The sequence below is a fragment of the Colobus angolensis genome, unplaced genomic scaffold (genome assembly GCF_000951035.1).
Source record: "Colobus angolensis palliatus isolate OR3802 unplaced genomic scaffold, Cang.pa_1.0 Scaffold26, whole genome shotgun sequence".
Taxonomy (NCBI): Eukaryota; Metazoa; Chordata; class Mammalia; order Primates; family Cercopithecidae; genus Colobus; species Colobus angolensis.
This window is the reverse complement of record NW_012115821.1, coordinates 15900762-15910246: the sequence shown is the minus strand read 5'-3', so window position 1 is coordinate 15910246 and position 9485 is coordinate 15900762.

The window sequence follows — 9485 nt, the reverse complement described above, 5'->3', positions numbered from 1 at the left end:
TCTTTGAGACAGAGTCTTGCTCTGTCGCCCAGGCTGGAGTGCAGTGGTGTGATCTCAGCTCACTGCAACCTCTGCCTCCTGGGTTCAAGCAATTCTCAAGTAGCTGGGATTACAGGAGTCCATCACTATGCCCATCTAATTTTTGTATTTTTAGTACAGATGGGGTTTCACCATCTTGGCCAGGCTGGTCTTGAACTCCTGACCTCAAATGATCTACTGACTTCAAGCTTCTCAAAATGCTGGCGTTATAGGCATGAGCCACAGAGCCCGGCCGGAATTCAAATATTAAATTATTCCTGCTCAGGGAATCAGACTCTGAGAGACAAGGATGCCTTCCTGTTCCTGCCCAAATGCCTGTTCCTTAAGCCTGTACACCTCTGGTGTCTAAGGTTTTTCATCGACTCTCCTTGCCCTCATCCTCTTCTTTCTCTCTCTAAGAAATCAACTCATTCTCCTGACCTAGATGCTCCAGGGGCAAAACCAAGCTCCATCTATTGTGTTTTGTTCCCCACATACATCCTTGACAGCCTCTGCTCTAAAGGCTTGTTGTATATGAGAGCCTTGTTGAGAGTCCTTTGAGAATTCCTAAAATCCCATATCTTTTGAAACGTGGCCAACATTTTTTAGTACCCCCCTCTGTGCGGGCACTTACATTTTCTCAACTATTCTCACAAAAATTCTATAAGATGTTTACCGTCTTTCAGAAAAGTTGAGTAACATACCCAGGGTGATTCCATGAAGAATTTATTAAAATTAATGCCTGAGGTTCACTCTGGTTGGCCACCCATTCTCTTTTCCTTTGATCCATGGGTTTTAAAAGGAATCCTTGACATTCGGGGGACAATTTGTTATATACATGCTTATGTACATTTTTCCCACAAAGAGAAGATTCATGGTTCTCAACAGATTTCTTTCAAATTGGGTCCTTGACCCAGAAAAGGTTAAGAATAATTACTTTAAATAGAAAGTGACTCTACATAGTAAAACAAGAGTGGAAGTTATAGGAATCTTAAGCAAGTCATCTTTATCCTTGCTGGGACTTAGTTTTCTGAAAATAAAAAGCTGAACTAAAGAATCTTAAGATTACTCTCAACACTAACATTTTCTAACTTTATGTTAAAATACACATATATGTGTGTATATCTACACAAATACATACACACACACCTTCTCTCAATATGCTAACAAGTAGCCATTGTGAGATCTAACCCTTCAGGACAGAAAATTCTAAAACATATTGTATTTTCTAAAACATGGTCCGTTGCTCCAGGGTTTTTTGTTGTCGTGGTGGTTTGGTTTGGTTTGTGTTGTTTTGACGATTATTGATGTCTTTCTTCATCTTGGCAAGCTCTTCTCAAGTAAGTCAGAGAGAGCATACTTTCATGGCAGATATTTTTTCTCACATATTCATTCATTCATTCAACAAATACTTATTGAGCATCTACTTTCTGCTAGGTCCTATGGGTTCAGAGCCCCTGCCTCAAGGACTGTACAGTTTAGTGACGGAGACAAACAAGAAGCAGGCAATAACAATATTGCCTGTGAAGGAACAAAGTTCTGGGAACTGCAGAAACATGCAGGAAGGATAACCAACTCTTCCCCTGGGGTTCAGAAAAAGTTTTCCTAAGGAAATGTCAACTTTGTTGCCACATCCAACTTTGCTGCCCTACGGTGTGCTCAGCCTGGAGTGGCAGATATTATAGATGGGAGCTGTGGTGGACACCTGCCCCTGGATGAGCCATGACAGGCTCTCCCTCCAGTATTTCAAATTGAGCTTGAAGAATGAGTCAGTCAGTTGGCATTGAATAGTGAGATTGTAGACTGTGATGGCCCAAATTAGAACTATGGCACCAAAAACCATGATGCCAAAGTCATCACGAAGTAAGTTCTAAGACCCTTGCCAAGGAAGCTGGTCTGTAAAGAGAACAGCCAGCCATATAGACAGTAATGAGATTTCTAAAGACCTAAAGAACTTGGATATCTACCTGCTTATTTGACTTCCCATCGTGAGTATCTAACTGGTATCTCAAACTTGATTTTTATGCACCAAGTCTCCTCTCTCCCAAGGTCACCCATCAGGATAATGACATCACCAATCATCCTGTTGCTCAGGTCCAAACCTAGGAGTATCGTTAATTCCTCCTTTCGCTTATACCACACGTTTACACCATCAGCCAGTTCTATCAGCTCTACTTGGGCCTGAGCCAAGCCATATCAGAGCCTGAAGCAAAAGGAAAACTGGGTACCCCTACATATTTTTTGAACCAAATAGAAAAAGTTAATCTCTACAATGAAAAAGCATGACTATATATAAAAGCACCATAATGTGCAATCAGTTCTCCTGTGATTGTTAACTCTCATAAGCCTGCCAGTGTGGGAATATGATAGCCAAGTGGCCTCAGAACTGAGCACAGGTTGGAAACAACTGTTCTTGTTGCACAGTGAAGAAGGGTCATAAAACAACCTGTGTTGGTTTTGTTTCTGTTTCTTTGGATTTTTTGCATTCATTTTGAACATAGTAATAGCAACAAAGAACAAATACCAATTAGACAAAATTGATACTATGTGCCAGGCCCTGTTCGAAGCCCTTTGTGTGCATTAACTGACTTATTCCTCACAATCGACCTAAAATATACCATTGTTATACCTATTTTGCCAACAAAGGCACTGAGGCACCTGTGGTAAGGTAATTTACCAGGACCACACAGCTAAATCATTGCAGGGCTGAAATTCTAACCCAAGAAGTCTGACTCCAGAACAAACAAGGTAAAATAAACTGGACTTGGTGAGCAATTGGCTGTGGTCAAGAGAGAGGAGTCAAAAATGCTCCCAGGAGTCTGGTTTGGGTAACTGGGTGGATAATGTGCCATTCACTAAAACTGGAAATAAAGGTTGGGGGAGGAGTACAGGTTTATGGAACGTTTATAGATCATATGGGAAACCCAATTATGAACAGTTTATGGGTTCAATTTGAGGTTTTTCATATTTGAGATGCCAAGGACCTCATGGTAGAGATGTCCAGAACATGGCAGTTTCAATGTGCTTTAAAGTCAGACAACAGATACTTGATAAACACAGTATATGGGAGTCACCAAGTTTGGTGATTAGAGTCCTGGGCATAGCCGGGTAACCCAGAACAGTAATTGGCATGTCCACAGGAAGAATCTAGTTAAATAAGAAACAAAATCCCTAAACAACTTATAATTGTCTGTTCTTCTTAGGTATGAGGTCATTTGTGCAAGTCTTAACAGGGTAGATTTTAGCTCAAAAGAAACATGATTGGACTGCCACTTTAAAACAAAACAAAACACCTAATTAACTGACCTACCACCACAACAGTTGGACTGGAAAAAAATCACCTGATCCTTTGGAAACCAACAATTGGTTCCATTAAACCATTCAAATTATATTTGCCAGGAATTTTTTAAGACATTTGTAGGTTTTAAGCATCATAGCAAACATATCAAAATCCAGCACCATCAAAAATACACATATTTTGGCTGCGCATAGTAGCTCACATCTGTAATCCAGCACTTTGGGAGGCCAAGGCAGGAGGATCACTCGAGCCCAAGAAGTCAAGGCTGCAGTAAGCTGTGATCACACCACTGCACTCCAGTGTAGGTGACAGAATAAGACTCTGTAAAAATATATATATATATATGTACGCACACACACACACACGTTTGTTTTTCTGTGAAAATGTTTGAAAGTTTTTAAAATTATTTGAGCAAGAACAAATCATTTTATTTACTTGTGGCTATGGTTGTCCAAAATCATTAAGCATACTCAAAGACTATTATAAGGTGAGAAGAAAATCTAACATACAGTTGTTTCCAAATGAAAGGAAATGTTTGTAAACATGAAAATTCATAAAGTTATATTTTTAGACATTCATTAAACATTTAATTCTCAATTTATAATTTTCTGTAAATCTCATCTCAAGGCAGGCAAGTCTTTCAGGGCCTTGCAAAAATGTTGATTAAATGTACATATAATGTAAAATAATATCAATTTATTTAGTTCCTTGTTTCCAATAACCTCATTTCCTGACTCTAATCACTCATGAAGTCTGACCACCCTTGCTATCCTTGGGTTCCATGAGAGGCCTCTATGTTTTTTCAGTAGATATCTTCTTTCTTGTTTGTTTGTTTTTGCCTCCTTAAGTATCTTGAGTGAGTTTCTCTTCCTTGCAACCACAAGTACTGTCGGAATTGAAAGTCAGCTTCCTTACACCTAGGCAAGCCCCTTACTCTGGGCTGTGTGTGTGTTCTCTGTGGTATTTTCCACGAGCTCCTGCCCATTGCTTGGGCCTCCTCTTCCTTCCTCATTCCCTGGCTTGGCTATTTAAAGGTAGTTCATTAGCACGTTTTAAATTATGATAAAGCTATAAAATTAGGAGAATTTTTTAACACACCTATCTTAAAATAACTCCAAGGTAGAAAAGGCCTGTTTGAAGCTCTCGAGGAGAGAAATAACCACAGACACAGGCTTTAAAACCTCCACCATGGCCGGGCGCGGTGGCTCACGCCTGTAATCCCAGCACTTTGGGAGGCCGAGGCAGGCAGATCACGAGGTCGGGAGATCAAGACCATCCTGGCTAACACGGTGAAACCCCGTCACTACTAAAAAAAAATACAAAAAATTAGCCGGGCGTGGTGGCGGGCGCCTGTAGCCCCAGCTACTCGGGAGGCTGAGGCAGGAGAATGGTGTGAACCCGGGAGGCAGAGCTTGCAGTGAGCCAAGATCACGCCACTGCACTCAAGCCTGGGCGACAGAGCGAGACTCCGTCTCAAAAAAAAAAAAAAAAAACCTCCACCACGCAGCAGACTCACGTAATCTTATTTGCCTCACTCAAACCCTGCTTCCTTTAGTCTTGTGCTTTTTGCTACCAAAGGATTTATATTCAAACACCACGCAATTTTCCTTCTAAAGCTAAAGGCTTACTAGAAAGTTGAGCTAGCCTAGAAACCTATGAAGAGTTCTTACCTTGAATCTTGTCTGCATTTCCATCCATGCAGATGCTGAAAAGACCCAGCAAAAAATTAAAGAAAGCTAGTAATAGGATTCACTATAATCAGAAAAAAATAACAAAATTCGGGGGAGGTATTGAAATATGAAAGGTGCATAAAATATTAATTACACAGCAAAGCTCACCTTTTTACAGTTTTCCTCCCTAGTGGCAAAAGTTCAGCATTTAATAGTCGTGTGTCTTCAGACAAATCACTTACTTAGCGATTCTTTTCCTTATTTATAAAATAGCACTAATCACAGTTTATTTTCAACATAACTGTGATGAGGATAAACATATAACTATTCAGGTAAAGTCCTTAGATCCCTCAAGAAATGGTGGCTTCCGTGCTCATAATAATGATCATGAAAAGAATATAATTTACATGTAACATTCTTAGAAGGTTTAAATTAATCTGTGAAACTTTATAATAAATGGCCAGGACTAGGGTGAAGCAAGTGAAACACTAGCCTTGTGTGCAAAATTCAAAAGGGTACCAAATCCTCGGTAATCAAGACACATTATATTTTAACATAATATTTTTGAAAAACAAATTTGTAAACTACAGCCCATGGACTGGCTGCTTGTTTCTGTAAATAAAGTTTTATTGGAAGTTTTGAGAAACAATAAAGAGAAAAAAGGACTGGAGCTTCCCCTATAGGAATTTTACACCCTGAGGGTCCAAAGAAGAATTTCTTATACTAGGGCTTTTAATTAACAGCCAAATTCCCAGTGCTAGGAGTGCTGCCCAACACTTGCATTCATCTATTATCTTTACAGCCTGGACTCTCTCTGGGCAGGAGAAAAACACCTGTTCAAAAGGTGGGTTCTCATTGTGAGAGAAAGGGTAACAAGCCATTTAGCAATTCTTGGAACCAAAATGAACTTGTTTACCCATTTAAACAAGAACCCAAGGTCTACAGAATACCTGCTTTTGCTATATATTTGAAAAGTCAATGAGATAAATGTCTGAATAAACACACTGAATACTCGATACATATGAGTCATTTTTTAGTAATAGGAGAATTGTTAATGTAATTTGAAGAGTGGAATCCACAGTTGTACTGCAAAGATATCAGTGATGGGTCCATTAATCAGCCTGCTGCAGAACGGGGCCAATGCTAGATAAAGGGAGAATGGGGCATAAACCCAGAAAATGGGACTGGGTGATGCTTTTTCTTCCAAGCATTAGGTATATATCCTATCACCTACAAAAGTGGCTCAGATCACTGAATGTTCTAGCACTAAGCAATTCTTGTAGACAGTACAAAGCTTCATAACTTACGTTGCCAAAAATTTATCCATTTCTTGAAACAGGTTTTGGATCAGCTCTGAGAGTTCTTTTCCAAACAAAAGCCTAACTACACAATTAAATGAAAGGGAATTCATTCGCTTGGAGGAAAATAATGAAAGAAAACAAGTTATTTTAAATGATAAAAAATATGAATCAAATTGGCAACAGCTTTAGAATGATTGCTCCTGGGTTTGATTAATGGGATACATTATCAGCTGAACAAACAAAGAGCTTATCAGTTTAGGACATTTTTTCTTAACCTTTCAATGAAAATCTTAAAACTTTTTTCAGCATAAAAAATAGGAGGAACGGCTTAGAAAAGAAAATTGAAATGTTACAGAAAAAGCAAAAATCTACCCTCTGAGATAACTGACCACCACTTTTAACAGCCTGGTGTTTATTCCCTTGGATTTTTGAATGTATATATATTTTTAATTGGATCCAATTATGGCTTTTGTCTTTCAGTATCCTTTATTTCCTTCTAGCTTTACACTTTGCCCTTCTGACTTCAGAAGTTGTCACACCACTTTTCCTCCTTGGCCACAGTGATTGCTCCAAGCACTAGACACATGATCATAGCCAGGCCAATCAGAATCCTTTCCTGAGATTTTTCGACTACTGGAACTCTCTTCTTCTCTAGTCAAGGAGCTACAAGAATGTAATAACAGGCAGGCCAGGCTGCAGTTGCTCATACCTGTAATAATCCCAACACTTTGGGAGGCCGAGGTGTGAAGATCGCTTGAGCCCAGGAATTCAAGACCAGCCTGGGCAACATGGCAAGACTCCATCTCTACAAAAAAAAAAAAAAAGAAAAAAGAAAAATTAGCCAGGAGTGGCGGTGTGCACCTGTAGTCCCAGGTTCTTGGGAAGCTGAGGTGAAAGGATTGCTGGAGCCCAGGAGGTTGAGGCTGCAGTGAACCATGATCATGCCACTGCATTCCAGCCTGGATAACAGAGCGAGGTCCTGTCTCAAAAAAAAGAACATAATAACAGAGCTGGTGGCATCCATGGCTCCACTGTCATGGAAAAGCTGCAAACAGTGAGAGGCAGAGACAAAAGGCAGAGAGAAAGTCTTGGCCCTGAGAGCATTCAGGTTCCTGATTCCGTTGCTAAGGACCCCGATGTCCCAGTCTTTCCCAAAGCTCTTTTGTGCAGCTCTTTCTTCAATTCTCTGAGTGACTCCAGCATTGTTCCAGTTCTTATGACTGTCTTACACCCACAGTAAGTTCCATTTCTTACTGAAGCTATTCCCCATGGTTGTCTGCCACTTGCAGCCAAGAGAATCCTAATATACATACTCTTCTGCAATTTGATTTTATTCAGCTAAAATTGTGCATAGCATGGACAATTTCCATATCAATGCACATCTCCCTCTTCCTTTTCAATGGCCAAATAATAGTCCTTTGTATGGATGAATGTTTAGACCTTCTTCTGAAGTCAGCAACACAAGAAGGTTCTAAAAGTGGTAAACACAGAAAATTGTATTCAGCTTGAAGAGCTGCAGCCACATTAGGAGTGGTGATTGTTATGGAAATTAGAGGCCAGCATTGATGAAGTTTAAGTAGCACTTATTCCCCAACCTCCCATGTAGTACTCATCAAACCTACCTTATGCGGAGTAATTTTTGGCATTTGTTATTACCTCTGCAGATTTCTAAAAGTTATGCCTTATGTATGCACCCCAGTTTCCCTGCTTTCCCTAGCATTATAACCTTAAGTCAACCACTCATTCACAGGGTCTTTAAACCTATTTGTTATAAATGAACAAATTTTTGAGTGAAGTTGAGAGGAGGCTGTGTTTGCATGAGTTGTTGAGACCTGGAACCATAAGTACAATTAGTACCAAGTTTGAATCCATCTGAAGATCTGAAGCCCAATGTTTCTACCATGCAGTTTCCAAGACATGGATCAACTTTAATAAAGTATTATACTTGGGCTTCATGGTCATACAGTAATGGGGTCAAGTTCTAGTTCCTCCATTTATACGTTGTGTGGTCTTGAGGTAAGACTCCCCTCTAAGCCTGTTTTCTCATTAGAAGAAAAAAAAAGAGGAATGAGTAATAGTACTTATCTCATAAATAACTTGAGAAGATTAAATAAGAAATTTTGTGGAAAGTTTCTATGATTGTGCTGCATTCATAGTAAATGCTTAACAAATGGAGGCTAGCATCATCTTCTTCATGATATTCAATACATTCCATTGTCCAGGGCTGTATACCACTTCCACCTTCCAAGTTTTTCAACTGCCAAAGTGACTTTCAGAAACTGTTCTTTAAAAAGCTGGGTGCTAGCCAGGAAACATTTGGAAGCAAAAATAGTCCTAAAAATAAGGAAAGGATGCATGACTTTTTAAATGTTGAGTTTCTCTTTAAGAGCAAAATTAAACTGTGAGTAGAGATCAAAATTCATTCTTTCTGTGACCTTGTTGCAAAGTGAAGTTTATTGGAGCATAATACATGTCAGATGTTGTTTAGAGTGGCATATGCCCTTCTTGGGATATGTTGAACATACGCTGTGTGTCTAGGGGTTTTTCTAGCAGGTGTTTTGGGGCTGAAGAGGGAAGAAGGGTTTGTCTGACGACAACATCCACAGCCCTCAGGTTCACCCTGGATTATGTTCTTCAAAGTACAAACAGGTACAAAAAGGATAATTTCCTGGATCCTTAAGGCAAATAGTTTGTGAAATAGAATTCAAGGGACTTTCCCCTGGTGGTATTACGGCCTTGGGAATTCAGATTAATCATTCATACAAAATACAGAAGAGGAAAAAAGTGCAGCATGGATTGGGATTCAATTTAATACCTTCCAAGATATGGTCCTCTTCTTGCAGTTTCCATTGCTTAACACCTTCTTCTCCCACCACTCTACCTTGTTAACTTCTGTTCTTCCTTCAGCCACAACTCAGATGACATTTCCTGCAGCAACACTCCCTGAGTCCTCTGTTAACAAGGTGTCATGCTATCAAATCTCATTGCCCACCACACTTCTTCATAGCACTTATCAAGACCATCATGGAATAACCGACTCTTGGACTCAGTACTATCTCACCCACAAACCTGTATGCTCCAGTTTCGCCAGGAATAGGACCACTTCCATCACGTTGGCCCCAATGCTAGGTCCCTTGTAATGATATTATAAATATCTGAAAATCTTGAGAAAAAATTGATTTATTCAATAAATTTTGA